This window comes from Bos taurus, chromosome 16 (genome assembly GCF_002263795.3).
Source record: "Bos taurus isolate L1 Dominette 01449 registration number 42190680 breed Hereford chromosome 16, ARS-UCD2.0, whole genome shotgun sequence".
Classification (NCBI taxonomy): Eukaryota; Metazoa; Chordata; class Mammalia; order Artiodactyla; family Bovidae; genus Bos; species Bos taurus.
This window is the reverse complement of record NC_037343.1, coordinates 78,340,652-78,360,081: the sequence shown is the minus strand read 5'-3', so window position 1 is coordinate 78,360,081 and position 19,430 is coordinate 78,340,652. Positions and strand designations below refer to the sequence as shown.

At 40.9% G+C, this 19,430-nt stretch overlaps 1 long non-coding RNA gene across 1 annotated transcript in view; it reads right to left on the bottom strand.

The window, feature by feature from the left end:
- Window positions 1–426: 426 nt before the first annotated feature.
- LOC107133267 (uncharacterized) overlaps window positions 427–19,430 on the bottom strand; it is a 71,652-nt gene continuing 52,648 nt past the window's right edge. Inside the window, exon 4 of the long non-coding RNA XR_009490933.1 lies at window positions 427–726. This is a non-coding gene — a long non-coding RNA (uncharacterized lncRNA). The remainder of the gene's footprint in view (window positions 727–19,430) is intronic.

The window sequence follows — 19,430 nt, the reverse complement described above, 5'->3', positions numbered from 1 at the left end:
TTATGCAGAGAGAAGAAAATCAGAAAAAGAAATATTGTGTACTAAGCATATGTATGGAATCCAGAAAATGGAACTGGTGAACCTATTTGCAGGGCAGGATGCACGGACAGAGAGAACAGACTTCTGGACACGGTGGGGGAAGGAGAAAAGCCACCAGTGGGAAGCTGCTGTAGAGCGCAGGGGACTCAGCCTGGTGCTCTGTGACGGTCTAGAGGGGTTCGGGGAGGGAAGCTCGAGAGGGAGGGAACGTATGTATGCATGTAACTCACTCACGTTGTTGTTCAGCAGGAACCAGCATATTTACACCACAAAGCAATTCTCATCCAATAAGAATTTTTTTTAAACCTGTAGCTTTATGTGCTTCCTCCCCCACAATCGTCTATCCTAGAAACCTGTTTATTTCCAGTGTAGCACTTACCACAAGCATTGTTTTTAGCTTACTTAAAAATAGTAACACATTTATTGAGTACAAAAATAAGATGTATCACATTTTTGCATTCTTGGGGAAATTATCCCGTGTATTGGGGAACATAGATTCCATAGGTCATTGCTCCTGTAAAGCCCTTAGCAGGTGAGGGGATAAGACCTTCTCCACAGCACACAAGTGGAAAGGCTGGACTCACATCTGAGCGGGACATTGCAGCTTGTGGAAAGACGCCGTGTGTGGTTTACATGTTTATCGGTGGGAACTTGTGTGAATTTTCATCTGATGGCTCCTGTCTTCCCCTGAAATAAGAAGTTGAACATATGAAGGTGTGATGAGGAGCTGCTGGGTTGGGGATTACGGGAAAGAGTCACCTAGCAGAGGGCCGATCTCTGGACTAAGAAAGTGCAGTAGGAGCACAGTTAACCCTTAGACTCTGTAAAGTTTGTGGTCTTCATCTTAAAGCAGGGTCAAGCAGAGTTTGTTTCTCTTCAGTTACATTCAGTTGTTTGGGTGAAAGGGTGGAATAAGTGGAGAGTTGAATTTTAGCCAGGGTTGGGGTCTCAAACAGAAAGCAGGACAAAAAAGAGACAGTGGTAAGATAACTGGAGAGCCACATTAAGGAGTGATTTCTTTGATGGGTCATGGAATCTAAACTCAGTAAGGAGGGAAGAGAGGGCATGAGGTAAAGAACAGTTGATGGACTGGAAACCCCAGTGGAGTCGCACATTTTTGGAGTTTAGATTCTGGAGTGAGCAAGCTTGAAAAGCAGGCAGCTGGAGTCAGAGAAGGGGAATGTGTGAAAGGAGACTGTGGAACCACTGCAGTGATTCGTTGGTAATAAATACACCTGGATACAAACTATAGGAGGGAAAAACTGAACTGAAGAATCACCGAGATTATGATGATGGCAGTTTTGGAGCGAGTAGCCGTAAACCAGATAGGAAATGATTTGAGGAATGACGGGGAGGGACCCAGACATCTGTGCATGACAAGCCAAGACCACCACCCCGTAGGATGCCTATACGCAGATGAGAAAAACACACACCCCAGCAAGCCCTCCACACAGACGCTGCTGTGCAGAAGGTCAGCTTGGAAGTGAAGGGTGTTTTGAGCCCCTAAGAAAGAAGAACCTCACTCACACATGGTTCCACCTCTGAGCAAGGGCTCCTGGCTTAGGAAGAGGTCCAGTGTGCCCTCAGGTTGGAAGTTACCCTGCAGGCACTCTGTGCCCCTGCATCATCTGGCTGGAGTAGGTGACAGAGATTCAGGCTGTGGGCATTTTATGGAAAAGAAAGCAGCAGCTAGGAATAAGAGCACTGACTGCCTGTCCCTGCCTCACCTGGATGTGAGCGTGAAAGGAGAGGGGCATTTTCTGTGGAATCAGTATCCTCAGGGAGCATCCCCACTTAAGTAACAGAAGGTAACGATACTTTTGCAGAAGAGGATGGGCATACTGGGATTTTACGTCTGAAGAGTAACGTGTCTCAAAGGCACAGTGGAGGGGTTTGGGGATGTGGGAGGTTTTGAGACTGAATCTTGGGAAACAGTGGCAGATTTCATTTTCTTGGGCTCCAAAATCACTGTGGACAGTGACTGCAGTCACTAAATTAAAGGGCACTTGCTCCTTGGAAGGAAAGCTATGATAAACCTAGACAGCATATTAAGTAGAAGAGGTATCACTTTGCCAATAAAGGTCCATATAGTCAAAGCTATGGTGTTTCCAGTAGTCATGTATGGATGTGAGAGTTGGACCATAAAGAAGACTGACTGCTGAGGAATGGACACTTTCAAACTGTGGTTCTGGATAAGACTCATGAGACTCCCCTGACTGCAAGGAGATAAAATCAGTCAATCCTAAAGGATATCAACCCTGAATATTCTTTGCCAGGACTGATGCTGAAGCTGAAGCTCCAGTACTTTGGCCATTTGATGCGAAGGGCTGACTTGAAAAGACTGTGATCCTGGGAAAGATTGAGGGCAAGAGGAGAAGGGGGCAGCAGAGGATGAGATGGTTAGACGGCATCACTGACTCAATGGATGTGAGTTTGAGCAAACTCTGGTAGAAAGTGAAGGACAGGAAAGTAGCCTGCTGCAGTCCATGGGGTCACAAAGAGTCAGACATGACTTAGCAACTGAACACCAACTTGGGCTTCTTATGAAGATTAAAGTAACTTTGGATGAAGAGAATAATTGCATTTTGAGATGAGATGAACAATCAATTCTAATTGCCGCCTTGTCAATCTTTGCCCGACTTTGTCGAGGTCAGTGTAAAAGCCACAAGAGGAACATACAAAGAGAATTATGTGTATCCCAGAATATGAATCATGACTGTCCTTAATAAAACCTCATTTATTCTGAACAAATTAATAGAGAAGTTGTCTTTTTTTGATCTGAGCTGAACTAAAGCTTACTGTTTTATGGTATATGAAGGTAAGGTTTGCTTAACAAATTATTAATATAAATGATATTGCAGATGTTTAACTTACTTAGAAGTACTCTTTCCATGACATTTTCACATAAATGAGTTAAATTGATCCTGTTAATTACCAATGGGTCATTTAATGTGTTATAAATATATATATATATAATATATATATTATATAAATATATATAACACATTAAATGACCCATTGGTAATTAACAGGATCAATTGAGAAGGCAATGGCACCCCACTCCAGTACTCTTGCCTGGAAAATCCCAGGGACAGAGGAGCCTTGTAGGCTGCAGTCCATGGGGTCGCTAAGAGTTGGGCACGACTGAGCGACTTCACTTTCACTTTTCACTTTGATGCATTGGAGAAGGAAATGGCAACCCACTCCAGTGTTCTTGCCTGGAGAATCCCAGGGACGGGGGAGCCTTGTGGGCTGCCGTCTATAGGGTCACACAGAGTCGGACATGACTGAAGCGACTTAGCAGCAGCAAATATATATATGAGTGCATTTTCACACAGTAAAATCCTATTTATGATAAATAAATGTGTGCCCCTATAAATATAAAAATGCATCCTTATTCTAGCTGGAAGTATATTCCAATTTTGTCTCAACAGAAAACTTAATTTTCTACCCAGTTTTACAGTCTTAGATTAATAGTATCATCTAAGTCCTGCTTTCTTTCTTAATTCTAATGAACACCTAAATCTTTAATTTAGAAATGACCTGTTAACGTATGTTACCTCCAGACCTCTTCAAAGAAGGATGCAGCTTGGACTAGTTTCAGAAAACCCCTATAATGGAAATTAGTTCTGATTCTGTTATTAATTAACTATCAAACCTCTACAAAATCACTTTGTAAAATATCAGATACTTACAGAGACTGAACCAGACAAGCTTTTGAAGTTCCTGTCAACTCTAAGGTTCATGGCCATTATTAAGTCTTAAATTAATAATGACCCAACTTTTCAAATGTGGTGTGTAGAGAAAGTCTCCCTAAATTTAATAATTGGAATTCATAAGCATGCATTTATTTAATGTCATGTTAATAAGGCTTATGAAAAAGTATATGGGATAGAAAGACCATACCATTTTTTATATCATACAACATTCTAAACAGAACTTTTACAATAACATTTTTCCTAGAGATTATTATACTAAGTGAAGTCAGACAGAGAAAGACAAATATATGATACCACTTATATGTGGGCTTCCCTGGTGGCTCAGACGGTAAAGAATTAGCCTGAAACGCAGGAGACCTGGGTTCAATCCCTGGGTTGGGAAGATCTCCTGGAGGAGGGCATGACAACCCACTCCAGTATTCTTACCTGAAGAATCCCCATGAACAGAGGTGCCTGGGGGGTTACAGTCCATTGGGTTGCAAAGAGTTGGACATGACTGAGTGGCTAAGCACAGCATAGCACATCACTTATATGAGGAATCTCAAATAATACAGATGAACTTATTTAAAAAAACAGACTGACAGATACAGAAAATAATCTTAAGGTTACCAAAGGGGAAAGGGATAAATTTGGAATTTGGGTTTAACAGATACAAACTGCAGTATATAAAATAGATAAACAAGGACCTACTATACAGCATGGGGAAATATAGTCAATATCTTGTAATAACCTATAAAGGAAAAGAATCTGAAAAAATTTATATAATTGAATTACTTCGCTGTATACCTTGAAACATTGTAAATCGACTACACTTCAATAAAAAATAACATCTTTCTAATTTAAAAATAAATGCATATTGGCTATTGAAAATTTGTAAAATAAAGTTACAGGCAAGGATTTCACTACCAATCCCCACAGCCATGTTTTAAATCTACACACTTGTCTCCTTTCTAGGAGTATATATTAATAAACTGTTACACAAATGAAAATAGTTTTATGAGCTGTTTTGTTTTCCTCCTAATAGCATCATTAAAAGTATATATTTTTAAAAGATAACCTTAACTTTCACCTCTGGTCATGATGGAGTAACTGTCACCAGATTTGCCTGACAGGAAATGATTAGAAAACAAGACTAAATACTCTAAAAAATTAATAAAAACCTCAATTAAATAGAATTGGGAGACCAGCAGGGGAAGCTCTCATGCCCTGGTACAAGAACAGAGCCAATGGGAAGAAGAAGGCGTCCTAACTGGCAAGGACTCAGCCAATGAAAAGCCATGGACTCTGTTTGCACAGCCCTCCTGACTTCTGACTTCCTGTGTTCTATTAAAAGCATTCTCCTTCCCTGGCCATGCGGGGACTTGCAGGTGGCTCACCATGTTTTCAGATCCCAAATTGCAGTTCTTTGCTGATCCCAAATAAATCCATCTTTGCTGGAGGAATTTCTGACAGTCTATTTGTTTCAGTCGACAATATGAAACAATTGTTTACAGCCACGAACGACAAGCAGCACAAAGTGTGTGATTGCTGAGATGGGAGGAAAAACAAGCCCTAATATTACTCTGGCTTTCTGGCCAGAGGCACCTTCCAGACTAAGTGCAAGGAAGCATGATCTAAGCAGAGTGCATCTCACACAGCAGAGAAATGAGTATGTGGGGAAGCCAACGTGGCTGGAATTTATAAGGCAGAGCCACCAGAAAGGAAAGCAATACTTAAAAAAAAAAATCCAAAATCACACAGAGGAGACTTGAAATTTTGGCAGGATACTAAATAGAGAATCTAAAAAGATAAACCTAATAGAGCTAAACTATTTTTAAAGACTGTTATAGCACCTTCCTAATACAGCTTAAAAATAAGCCTCAAAAATTAGGGTGATCCACAAATAAGTTAGGGCTTCCCTGGTGGCTCAGATGGTAAAGAATCCAACCATAATGTGAGAGACCTGGGTTCAGTCTCTATGTTGGGAAGATCCTCTGGAGAAGAGCATGGCAACTCACTCCAGTATTTTTGCCTAGAGAATCCTCATGGATAGAGGAGCCTGGCGGGCTGCAGTCCAAGGGGTCACAAAGAGTCAGACATGACTGAGCAATTAAGCACAAGTAAGTTGAAGGGTGAGCACCAAAGAATTGATGCGTTTGAACTGTGGGGCTGGAGAAGACTCTTGAGAGTCCCTTGGACAGCAAGGCCATCAAGCCAGTCAATCCTAAAGGAAATCAACCCTGAATATTCATTGCAAGGACTGATGCTGGAGCTGAAGCTCTAATATTTGTCTACCTGATGCAAAGAGCTGACTCATTGGAAAAGACCTTGATACTGGGAAGGATTGAAGACAGAAGGAGAAGGGGGCAGCAGAGGACGAGATGGTTACATAGCATCACAGACTCATTGGATATGAATTTGAACAAACTTTGGGAGATAGTAAAGGACAGGGAAGCCTAGCATGCTGCAGTCCACACAAAGAGTCGGACATGACTTAGTGACTGAACAGAACAGAACAGGACAGACCAAGAAGTTATAATACATAGCTATCAAACAAAAACCGTCTAGATCTTTAAAAGGGAACAACAAACAGATCAAAACATTCACATGTCAACCATCTAATCCAAAAACTGCTAGATATGTGACGTGCATGGGGCTCATTTTAGCTTGAAGAAAAATCAGTCACTAGACACAGAAAGAATGAAAGGAACAACTTCTATAAATTTCTATGATTTAAAAGGAAAAGATTAACAATTTGGAGGAAAATGAAATATTCAAAATAACCAAATGAAACTTCTAGAGTTGAAAAAATGCAGGCTTAAATCAAATACATGCTGGATGGGATTAATAGGAGGTTAGATGTTTCAAAATAAAAGATCGGTTAAAGATTTTATAATAGCCATTAACCAAGCTGGAGCACAAAGAAGGGAAAAAAGAAAACTGGAAAAAATAATGAATAGAGCATTGGTAAGTTCTAGAACAATACCAAGTCTTCTAACATGTTACTTCTCATATCAGGAATAAGAGACGGGACATCACTACAGACCCTATGGACATGTAAAGGATAAGAGGTTTTATTAAGTTTATTAAGTTTATCCCAATAAATTTGACAACTTAGATAAAATAAATAGATTTCTTAAAAAATATAAATTACACAAACTGGAAGATAAAATATTGAAATTCTCACTAGCTACATACCTAAGAAAAAAATGAATTCATAGTATGAACTTTCTTTCAAAATAACTTCTGGTCCAGGTAGATTCACTTGTAAACTTACCAAACATTTAAATAATAAATTATAAAGATCTTTCATCAGCTCTTTCAGAGAATAGAGGAGAAGGAAACATTTCTCAACTCTGTATATCCCAGTACTGCAAGGAGATCCAACCAGTCCATCCTAAAGGGAATCAGTCCTGAATGTTCACTGGAAGGACTTATGTTGAAGCTGAAACTGAAAGGTTGTCGTTGAATCATGCGAATACACCGGGATTCTTGGCCCCCGGAGGAGAAGAATTCAATCCGGGGCCAGAGACAAGGCTTGATCGCTCAGAGCTTTTGTGTAATAAAGTTGTACTAAAGTATAAAGGAGATAGAGAAAGCTTCTGACATAGACATCAGAAAGGGGCAGAAAGAGTACCCCCCTGCTAGTCTTCAGCTGGATGTTATATAGTCACTAGCAGTCTGTTAATGAAAGAAAGGAATGTTTTAAAATTTAGAATGGCACCAGACCCCTCACCCATAAGATGCATTTTGGGATAATCTTGGCACCAAATGGTTTATCCTGGTCCATAAAATGATTAACTTGAATCTTGAAGAAGGGCAGACCACCATACAAATAGTTTCACTTACATAGACTAGGGGAACAATATCTGAGTATAAAATACTGGTTTGTCAAGTAGGTTCTGGGCCAAGAGGCGGAACCGACTTGGAGACAGAGTTTGGGGTAAAGGCATAGCACATTAGCATAGCTTAAGACAAACATTTCCATAAGAAAAAGGCATTGGTTATCTCTAGGCTCAAGAATAGCTAACTTCAGGTGAAACCAGGTGTCATTATGGCCACACGGTATTTTAAGAGAAACCTCCCTTTAAATTTGTATAGAGAAGGAAAAAATATTGCTAGTTTGTTTCCTCCTGCCGCTTAAGAGAGAAAAGTGTCTGACACTTGCAGGCTATTTCCTCCATTTGGAGACCCCTGGCCTTCCTGCCTGTTACCCTCTCATTTTCATTGACTCCAGTCCCCAGGTCCTGGTCTACAAAGACTGTGAAAAGTTTGTCCTTTCTTCCTCCTTGAGAATCCCAGACCCCTCTCTCCTTGGGGACCCCTAGATTTCCTATCAACCTGCCTAGGAAATGACTCTCTCAAAACTCCAATACTTTGGCCACCTGTTTTGAAGAGCTGACTTACTTTAATACACCCTGATGCTGGGAAAGATTGAAGGCGGGAGGAGAAGGGGATGACAGAAGATGAGATGGTTGGATGACATCACTGATTCAATGGACATGAGTTTGAGTAGACTCTGGGAGTTGGTGATGGACAGGGAGGCCTGGTGTGCTGCAGTCCATGGGGTCAGAAAGAGTCGGACATGACTGAGCAACTGAACCAAACTGAAAACCAGAGAAAGATATTAAAAGAAAAGAAAATATTAACAATACAATTTATGGTTTCAAGACCAGATGGAATTTATCCCATTGATACAATATTAACATTCAAAACAGCCACACATCAATAATTAATGTATTTAACCACATTATCAGAATAAAGAGAAAATATAAATCAATAAATAAAAACAAAAATAAAAAATTAATGTAGTTCTTTACATTAAATAGAATAAACAGGAAACATAATCATTTAGATGGCTATAGGGGCATTTGACAAAATCTAACATATGCTTCCAACCTAGATAGCATATTCAAAAGCAGAGACATTACTTTGCCAACAAAGGTCCATCTAGTCAAGGCTATGGTTTTCCCAGTGGTCATGTATGGATGTGAGAGTTGGACTGTGAAGAAAGCTGAGTGCCGAAAAATTGATGCTTTTGAACTGTGGTGTTGGAGAAGACTCTTGAGAGTCCCTTGGACTGCAAGGAGATCCAACCAGTCCATTCTAAAGGAGATCAGCCCTGGGTGTTCATTGGAAGGACTGATGCTAAAGCTGAAACTCCAGTACTTTGGCCACCTCATGGGAAGAGTTGACTCATTGGAAAAGACTCTGATGCTGGGAGGGATTGGGGGCAGGAGGAGAAGGGGACGACAGAGGATGAGATGGCTGGATGGCATCACCGACTCGATGGATGTGAGTCTGAGTGAACTCCGGGAGTTGGTGATGGACAGGGAGGCCTGGCGTGCTGCGATTCATGGGTTCGCAAAGAGTCGGACATGACTGAGCGACTGAACTGAACTGAACTGAACATACACTTAAGATGAAATCTCTTGGTAAACTAAATAAAGGAGTTACATCAACCTGATAAGAAGTACCTATTAAAACCAAAAGATAACATGCATTTAAATACGAATCTCTAATATTAAGAAAAACAGGAATGTTGTCCTTCGTAGCTGCTATATAACAAATTGCACTGGATGCCCTCCAAAAGAAAGACAATACAATGAAAAGGCTTTCAGACTGGAAAGAGAAAAGTACAGCTCTCATTATTTCTATACAATGTGATCATGTATGTAGAAGATCTCAAGAAATCTGCATAAGAGCTCTTACGACTGTGCTTAGTTGCTCAGTCGTGTCCTACTCTTTGCGACCCCATGGACTGTAGCCCGCCAGGCTCCTCTGTCCATGGGATTCTCAAGGCAAGAGTACTGGAGTGGGTGGCCATTCCCTTCTCCAGGGTATCTTCTCAACCCAGGGGTGGAACCTGGGTCTCCTGCATTGCAGGTGGATTCTTTACCATCTGAGCCACCAGAAAATCTCATTATAACTAATAACTGAATTTAGAAAGGTCAAAGCACATGTGGTCAATAGACAAGAGCCATTTTTTTTTCTGTATCCTATCAACAAACAAATGAAAAATTAAATGTATACAATAATTCCATATACAAAAGCATCAAAAACATAAACTTCTTAAGGATAAATTAGGAAAGATGTATAAGAACTCCATAAAGAAAACTATAAACGCTGCTGAGAGGAGTTAAAGAAATCTTAAAGAAGTGGTGAACTGCATCCTTTTTAGACATTGGGAGATTATATTGGAGCTGGCCAAAAAGTCCATTTGGATTTTTGCATAAAATGCTGTGAAACAAACTTTTTGGCCAGCTTAATGTTAAGATATAGTTTTTCCAAATTAATCCTCAGATTCTATAATTTCAGGGGTTTTTTTTGGCGGATAGAATTGACTTGAAGGACCTTGAATAGCTAAAACAATTTTATAAAGGGAAAGAACAAATTTGGATGATTCACACTTTGATTTTTATGATTTATAATAAAGTTACAATAATCAAAATGGTGAGTATTAGTATAAGATAAAGTGTATAGATCAATAGATCAGAGCAGGGAGTCCTGAAATAAATTGACACATACTGATTTTCAATAAGTGACCAAGGTAATTTAATGAAGGGAAGAATAGGCCTTTTCAACAAATGAACTTTTATTAATTCACATGGGAAAAAACATCTTTGACCCTTACCTCACACCTTCAGAAAACTAACTAGAAGAGACCAGAGACTCAATGTGAAAGCTGAAACCACGAAAATTTCAAAAAGAAACATAGGCTATAATCTTTATAATTCTAGAGTAGGCACAGATTTCTTGGGATACAAAATGATTACCATAAAACGAAAAATTGATAAATTGGTCATCATCACAATAAAAACCTCTTTTATAAAGAAAGACACTGTTAAGGACAATGCATAGATCAGGAAAACATTTGTAGTACATACAGCTCAAAAGGGACTTAAATTGAGGACAGAGAGAGAGAGAGAGCTCTTACAACTCAATAATAAGGCAACCAAATTAATAAAAATTATCAAATGAGACTAATATATGTATGAAAGTGAAGTTGCTCAGTTGTATCCAACTCTTTGCGACCCAATGGACTGTAGCCTACCAGGTTCCACCCTCCATGGTATTTTCCAGGCAAGAATACTGGAGTGGGTTGCCATTTCCTTCTCCAGCAGATCTGCCCGACCCAGGGATTGAACCCGGGTCTCCCGCATTGTAGGCAGACATTTTACTGTCTGAGCCACCAGGGAAGTCCAATGTATGTGTAATGTTATTTAAAGAACTATCCTTTGTATGTAGAACGACCAGACACAATTTCTCTGGGATCTTTCAAGTTACTATTTGTTGTTTCTTTTTAAAGTATCCTGATTTTGATAAAATGGGAATCCTATTTATAACTTTTAAATCATTTTTTAAGAACATAGTCTATTGTTTCTCTTTAAAATAGTTCAGTATAAGCACTATGTCCAGATGTGTAGTTTTTCTTTAATCTGTATCTTAGGTGAGGATCTGTGCGAGTTGTTAGCATATAAAGTACCCTCATCCAGAATCTGGGCCTTCCCAGGTGGCTCACTGGTGTAGAATCCGCCTGCCCATGCAGGAGTCACAGGTTTCCTCTCAGTGTCAAGAAGATACCCTGAAGAAGGGAATGTAAACCCACTCTAGTATTCTTGCCTGAAGAGTTCCGTGGACAGAGGAGCCTGGCGGGATACACTTTAGGAGGTCGCAAAGAGTAGGACACGACTTAGCGACTAACAACAGCAATCTGGAATCTACAAGGTGCTTAGTTTGCTCTTGACCATCAAGAATATACAACACAGGGGAGTCTAGAGCAACTGTTTTAAGTGTGAATGATTGAATAAGAAGGCTTGTCAGTTAGATAAAGGATATTATAAATAACTGGACAACTGAGCAGTATTCAAGACATGTCATTGGCTAGAAACACTATATAGTTATCTACATCTTTATAAGAAAAAAAATATAAGAATAGCAAGTTCAACGGTCTAGGACCTTTTGAGAAAAACTGGTTTTGACTCCTTCCACCTAGGAGAGGATGAACAAGAAGAGGCCTGCTGGTCCTGCCTAAAGAATCCTGTTGCTTCCACTTTGTGGTAATCTTTATTGCCAAGTGGTGATTGGAATGCCTGCAAAGCCAGAAAGCAAAGAACTTTCCCACTTCCAGGACCTGGGAAATAGATGTGGAAACAGTGTCAGACTTTATTTTTTGGGGCTCCAAAATCACTGCAGATGGTGACTGCAGCCATGAAATTAAAAGACGCTTACTCCTTGGAAGGAAAGTTATGACCAACCTAGATAGCATATTCAAAAGCAGAGACATTACTTTGCCAACAAAGGTTCGTCTAGTCAAGGCTATGGTTTTTCCTGTGGTCATGTATGGATGTGAGAGTTGGACTGTGAAGAAAGCTGAGCACCAAAGAATTGATGCTTTTGAACTGTGGTGTTGGAGAAGACTCTTGAGAGTCCCTTGGACTGCAAGGAGATCCAACCAGTCCATTCTGAAGGAGATCAGCCCTGGGATTTCTTTGGAAGGAATGATGCTAAAGCTGAAACTCCAGTACTGTGGCCACCTCATGTGAAGAGTTGACTCATTGGAAAAGACTCTGATGCTGGGAGGGATTGGGGGCAGGAGGAGAAGGGGACGACAGAGGATGAGATGGCTGGATGGCATCACTGACTCGATGGACGTGAGTCTGAGTGAACTCTGGGGGTTGGTGATGGACAGGGAGGCCTGGTGTGCTACGATTCATGGGGTCACAAAGAGTTGGACATGACTGAGCGACTGAATTGAACTGAACAAAGGTAAATGATAGAGGTTTTTTTTTTTTTTTCTCTTGGGAAGATCCCCAGCAGATGGCAATGACAACTCCCTCCAGTGTTCTTGCCTGGAGAATCCCATGGACAGAGGAGCCTGGCAGACTACAGTCTATGGGGCTGCAAAGAGTAGGACACAACTTAGAGATTAAACAGCAGCCATCCAGGATCTATATGACTTTAAAATATCAGCAAGATTTGGTGAGTGAAAGACTACTGATGAAGGTAAAGTTTCTGTGCCATGAATTAAATTGTTGTTTAGTTACTCCGTTGTGTCTGACTCTTTTGCAACCCCATGGATGGAGGCCTGCCAGGCTCCTCTGTCCATGGGATTTCCCAGCCAAGAATAGTGGAGTGAGTTGCCATTTCCTTTTCCAGGGGATCTTCCTTACTCTCCTCTCAAAAATAAGAAGGACTCTTATTAAGGAAATGTTGCTTACGTGTTCTCTTAGGTTCATAAAGAATCATAAAAGTTGATTTTAACTAAACCCAGGAAGGCTTCAAATGGTCATGACAAGTAATTAGCATAATAACATTTTCAAGGGCCCACAATAAAGTTTGTGAAATGCAGAAGTTGTTGCCTTTGAAATTCCCACAAAGAGAATAGAAAGTTGAGTTGTCCTGCTGCTGCTGCTGCTGAGTCGCTTCAGTCGTGTCTGACTCTGTGTGACCCTATAGACGGCAGCCCACCAGGCTCCCCCGTCCCTGGGATTCTCCAGGCAAGAACACTGGAGTGGGTTGCCATTTCCTTCTCCAATGCATGAAAGTGAAAAGTGAAAGTGAAGTTGCTCAGTCGTGTCCGACTCTTAGTGACCTCATGGACTGCAGCCTACCAGGCTCCTCTGTTCATGGGGTTTTCTGGACTGGGGTGCCATTGCCTTCTCCATGAGTTGTCCTAAAACATTCTAAAAAATGTCCTCTAAGACCCTGGATCATGTAACTCTCCAAAAGTCTTCCAAGCAATTTGACATGAATACAGAGAAGGAGAAGAAGTTAAGGAAGACTTGGCTTTGAGCCTTGAAACAGAGGATGACAGTCCATCCAGAGAAATGTACTCCGGCACAGCGGAGTGGCAGGCAAGGAACTGCAAGTGAGCAGGTGGGGAAGGGCACAGTGGAGGAGCAGGTGGGCCGTTCATACTGATTCCTGACAGTAACGCTTTCCTTTGATTATTTTCTAAGGTCACACAATTTTTTGCCAATTTTTTTCCTGTAATATTTCTGAAGACAGACAACCTATTCCTGCTTTGTCATTTTCTAAACCCATCTATTCCTTTTGTGAAGCCTGGGCAACACTGGCCCTTTTAAATGCTCTGGCAACATCCACGTTTCCTCAGATACAGAGTGGTTTTGCAATTCCATCTCTGCGTTTTTTCATTGTTCTGGTGTATCATCTGTGTAGACCTAGAGTTTTGAGTTCATTTAAAACAATTGTCTCTTTTAATCTTCTTGCTTATTTTGAGCTTTCATTCCCCTTTTAATGATGTTCATCTCTTTAAAAAGATTGCAAGTTCAGACGAATTCAGTTTGGCCTTTGCCCCTTGTCACTTAGTTCAAGTTGGTAATATGGTTGTGTTTCATTTTAGATGCTGTTTTCATTTGGCCCGACAGATTATTAGACAGGATTTTGTATGGTCTTGTTAGGGGAGTGTTTGCTGTATAAGACTTTCTTTGTAAATTGCAACTTCACGTCATTTAATCATTATTTTAACAGACAGCAGTGCGGTGTTTTCACAGCCATTGGTTAACCAACAAATAAGTCAACCTATGGCCTTTTCTGGGTGGGAGGGAGCCACAGAAATAGCATCATCCTTCTTTTCTGTAATTAAAAGAAGTGAGCTACCTTATTATAAGAAAACACAGGGAAGCTTTGTAACACCTAACTTCTAATGTTTCTGGAAATTCAATCCATTGAGATGCTTTCCTCCAAATTGAAGAAAAATAAAACTGCTCCTAGGCTGAGGTTTTGGTGTGTCAAGTTTCAGCTTACAATAGATGTTTTATGGCACACTTAGGAATCACTAAAAATAAGAAGGCACGTAGAACCGCTGACACAGCCTCTTTTAAGGGGCTGCTCCCTCCTGGCACCGATACAATTTTATCCAAGAGCTGGAGCTGGTGGGTCCAAGTTTCTCAGTCCCAGAGGGGCAGGATGAAAATGTGAGAAAAAAGTGCTTTTTATCGGTAAACACTCCCTCAATTTTTTAGAAAATTTGTGAGTGAGTACAACATCCAAAAAATATACTCTCAGTGTGCAAGGGATTCCTAAGTCAGTTTCGAGGTTCAAAACAGGATTGCTTGGGTAGTTGTGATATTTTGAAACCATGAATTAAAAGAAATAACTAAAGGAAATCTACCTTTGCTTGCTTTAAAAAAAATGAAATGATAGTTCAGAAATAGAGTGAATACCTTAATTATAACATTTTAAAGTTCCCCTTGCTTAATTTTCTATTTTCTATTCCCGGGAAGTAGGTGAGTTAGTTCAAGAAAGAGCAACTAGAAATTGTTATTATCAAGGGAGAAATATATATGGACAATTTTTTTTTATTTTACTACTAATAAAAGGATATAAGATTTGGAAGTTTAACTTTCTCTGAACCAAAAGAAGAGTATTAAACTACAGAGTGCACAAAACTTTTTAGTCAAAGGTCTATACCTGATAGTTTAATTGTAACTCACACAAAATAGGATTTAATCATGAGGAAACACTTTATTATTTAAAATATATACATCTTTATTCATGAGGGAACACTCCATTTGAACTTCTACTTAAAGTTATAATCAATGTCATTTTGAAGATCATGCATTATGTTAGTTTTCTATGGCTGCTGTAATTAGTAAGTACGAAGATAGTGGCTTAAAAGAACATGTTTATAGGCAACCAGTTTGCCTGGAGAAACCAGGCCTCACAGACAGTCACACTGGCCAGCCCCACCCACCAACACACCTACAGCAACCACGCACCACCACTAAAGGAGGGTGCTTGTAACCCACACAGGGACACCCTGGAGTACCTGGCTCTGGTGACCATGGGGGATTGCTCTCCTGAGCCCCACAGAGAACCTTCTACATAAACCCACCCCTTCAGAAATGGGAGATGCAGCTGAACTATTGAATACACAGAAATAAGCTCACAGAATGGGCAGAGTGAGGGGACAAAGAAATATATTTCAAATGAAAGGGCAAGACAACCCCAGAGAAAAAGAACTGAACAAAATAGAGATACATAATCTGAAAAGATCTTCTGGAGAAGGAAGTGGCAACCCACTCCAGTATTCCTGCCTGGGAAATCCCATGGACAGAGGAGCTTAGTGGGCTGTAGTCTGTGGGGTCGCCAAGTCAGACACAATTTCGCAACCAAACATGCATGCAATCTCCCAATAAAGGGGTCAGAATAATGGTCATAAGTATGCTCACTGAGCTTGGGTGAAGAATGGATAAACATGGTAAGATCTTGAACCAAGAGTAAAAAAAAAAAAGGCAACAATAAGAGTTGAAGAATACCATAACTGAAATGAAAAACACACCACATGGAATCAACAGCAGTTAGATAATGCAGAAGAATGGATCAGTGATCTCGAAGAAAGGGTAGAGGAAATCACCATGCTGCAAAGCAAAACAGAAGAAAAGGGGGTCATTTAAAGCAATGATCCCCAACCTTTTAGACCCCAGGGATGGCTTTCATGGAAGACAGCTTTTTCCATGGACTGGGGAGATTGGGGAGGGGGTGGTTTCAGAATGATTCCAGCTCATTGCATTCAGTGTGCACTTTATTCTATTATTATTATCTCAGCTCCACCTCAGATCATCAGGACTTAGATCCTGGAGGCTGGGGACCTGGCTTAAAGGATCTCTGGAATAACATCAAGCATACTAACATTCTTATTATAGGGTTCCTTGAAGGAGAAGAGAGAGGGAAAAGGGCAGAAGACTTATTTCAAGAAATAATGGCTGAAAACTTCCCTAACTTGGTAAAGGAAGCAGGTATCCAAATCCAGGAAACAGAGACATTATAATTAAAACTTCAAAGTTAAGCATGAAGAGAGATTCTTAAAACCAACAGGAGAAAAATAACTAGTTAAGTACAAGGAAACCTCCAAGAAACCATCAGCTGATTTTTAAGCAGAAACTTTACAGAGCAGAAGGGAGTAGCACAATATATTCTAAGTGCTGAAAAGAGAAAATGTACACACAAGAGTAGTCTACTCAGGTTATCATACAGAGCTTAAAAAATATAAAGGGTTTTAAATGTTTTATGGAGACACAAAGGACCCCAGATAGCCAAAGCAATACAGAGAAAGAAAAATGGAGCTGGAGGAATCAGGCTCCCTGATTTCAGACTATACTGCAAAGCTAATGTCATCAAAACAATATGGTACTGGCACAAAAAAAAAACCAGAAATATACATCAATGGAACAGGATAGACAGCCCAGATGTAAACTTCCACACCTATGGTCAATTAATCTATGACAAAGAAAGCAAAACAATACAATGGAGAAAAGACAGTGTCTTCAATAAATGGTGCTGGGAGAACTGGACTTATACACGTTAAAAAATTAAAGTAGAACATTCTTTAATACATACACAAAAATGAACTCAAAGTGGATTAAAGGGCTAAATCTAAGACCTGACACTCTATAAGTCTTAGAGGAAAATATAGGCAGAACACACTTTGATGTAAATCACAGCAATATCTTTTTCAATCCATCTCTTAGAGTAATGGAAATGAAAACATAAACAAATGGGACCTAGTTAAATTTAAAAGCTTTTGCACAGCAAAGGAAACCATAAAAAAATTAAAAGACAACCCACAGAATGGGAGAAAATATTTGCAAACAATGCAAAAGAAAATGGATTAATCTCCAGATTTTACATACAGCTCATGCAGGTCAAAAAAAAAAAAAAAAAAAAACAACAACACAAATAACCCAATCCAAAATTAGGCAGAAGACCTGAATAAATATTTGACAACAACAACAAACCACACAGATAGCCAACAGGCACACAAAAAGATGTTCAGCATCTCTAATTATTGGAGAAATGCAAATCAAAACTACAGTGAACTATCACCTCACACCAGTCAGACTGTCCATCATAAAAATGTCTACAAATAAATGCTGGAGAGGACATGGAGGGAAGGGAACCCTCCTACACTGTTGGTGGGAATATAAATCAGTACATCTACTATGGAGAACAGTATGGAGTTTCTTTATAAACTGAAAATAAAGCTATCATATGATCCAGCAATCCCACTCCTGGGCATATATCTGGAGAGAATCATAATTTGAAAAGATACATGTACCCAGCTGTTCACCGCAGCACTATTATAATAGACATGGAAGCAACCTAGATGTCCATTAACAGAGGAATGGATTAAGATGTGGAATATTACTGGAATATTACTCAGCCATAAAAAAGAATGAAATAATGCCATTTGCAACGACATGGATAGATTTAGAAATTATCATATTTCCTGAAGTCAGATGGAGAAAGACAAACATTGTATGATTTTGCTTATATGTGGAATCTAAAAAAAATTATACAAATGAACTTATTATAAACAGGAATACAGATTTGAACACTGAGCAAATTCCACAAAACAACTTCTGAATGCTGGCAGAGGACATCAGGCACCCAGAAAGGCAGCCCATTGTCTTCAAAAGGAGGTAGGACAAAATATAAAAGATAAAAAGAGAGACAAAAGAGGCAGGGATGGAGATCTGTCCAGGGAAGGGAGTCTTTAAAAAGGGAGAAGTTTCCAAACACCAGGAAACATTCTCACCGGCAGGTCTGGGGCGAGTCTTGGAATCTCAGAGGGCAACATAACGGGGAGGAAAAATAAGTAAATAAATAAATAATAAAACCCCACAGATTATGTGCCTAACGGCAACTCCCAGCTGAGAAGCAGCCCAGACGCTCGCATCCGCCACTAGCAAGTGGGGGCTGGACAGGGAGGCGCGGGCTGCATTGCAGAGGGTAAGGACCGGGCCTGAATGCCCCGGGGGCAATCTGAGTGAACTAACTAGAGGTAGCAACCCAGACTGTGGGATAGCTATCCCGCGAAAAGCCCTAACCTAAGACACTGCCAGGCCCGCTCACAGAACAAAGGACTGAGCAGAGCTAGCCAGCTGCCAACCGGCCAGTCAGGGCCGGAGACAGGCAGGCAGGGGCAGTCAGAGCTGGAAGCGGGCAATCGTGGCCCCAGAGAGGCATCCTTTACCAAACTGCAAGCAGGATTTGTTGCTAACCAAGACTTCTTGGGATTCTGGATGGTCGACATCTGCCGGGAGGGTTGCAGCCAGAGATCAGCTCCCCAGAAGACACACACAGCACACCTGAGAAGGTGAGCGGGTTTTACACCCAGAAAACCGAGCGGCAGGGACTGGGGAGGTGATAAGACACACCCCCGACTTGGGGGCGACTGCGCTCGCCAAGCACCTGGTCGCCTGAGCTGCTCGGACCTGGGACGGGCACAAAACGCAGGCCCAACCGAGTCTGCGCCTTTGAGGAGTACCTGAGAACCTGAAGCTGAGCGGCTTAGACCTGGGAAGTGCACGCAACCCAGAGCCCGCCTCAGACAGTTTCCAGCAGAGCAACCTAGAGCCTGAGCAGTGTAGACCATGAAAGCACACACGCGGTGAGCGGGGGCAAACCCGGTGCGGCTGAGACGCTGCGAGCACTCCCCACACACGCCGGTGATGCTTGTTTGCAGTGTTCCTCCCGCCCCACATCACAACCGAACAAGTGAGCCTAAAAAAGTGACCACCACCGCCCCCTTGTGTCAGGGCGGAAATTAGACACTGAAGAGGCCAGCATACAGTAGTTAAAACAAACAGAGGGAACCACTTTGGAAGTGACAGGTGCAACAGATTAAAACTCTATAGTTAGCACCGACTACATAGGAAGGGGCCT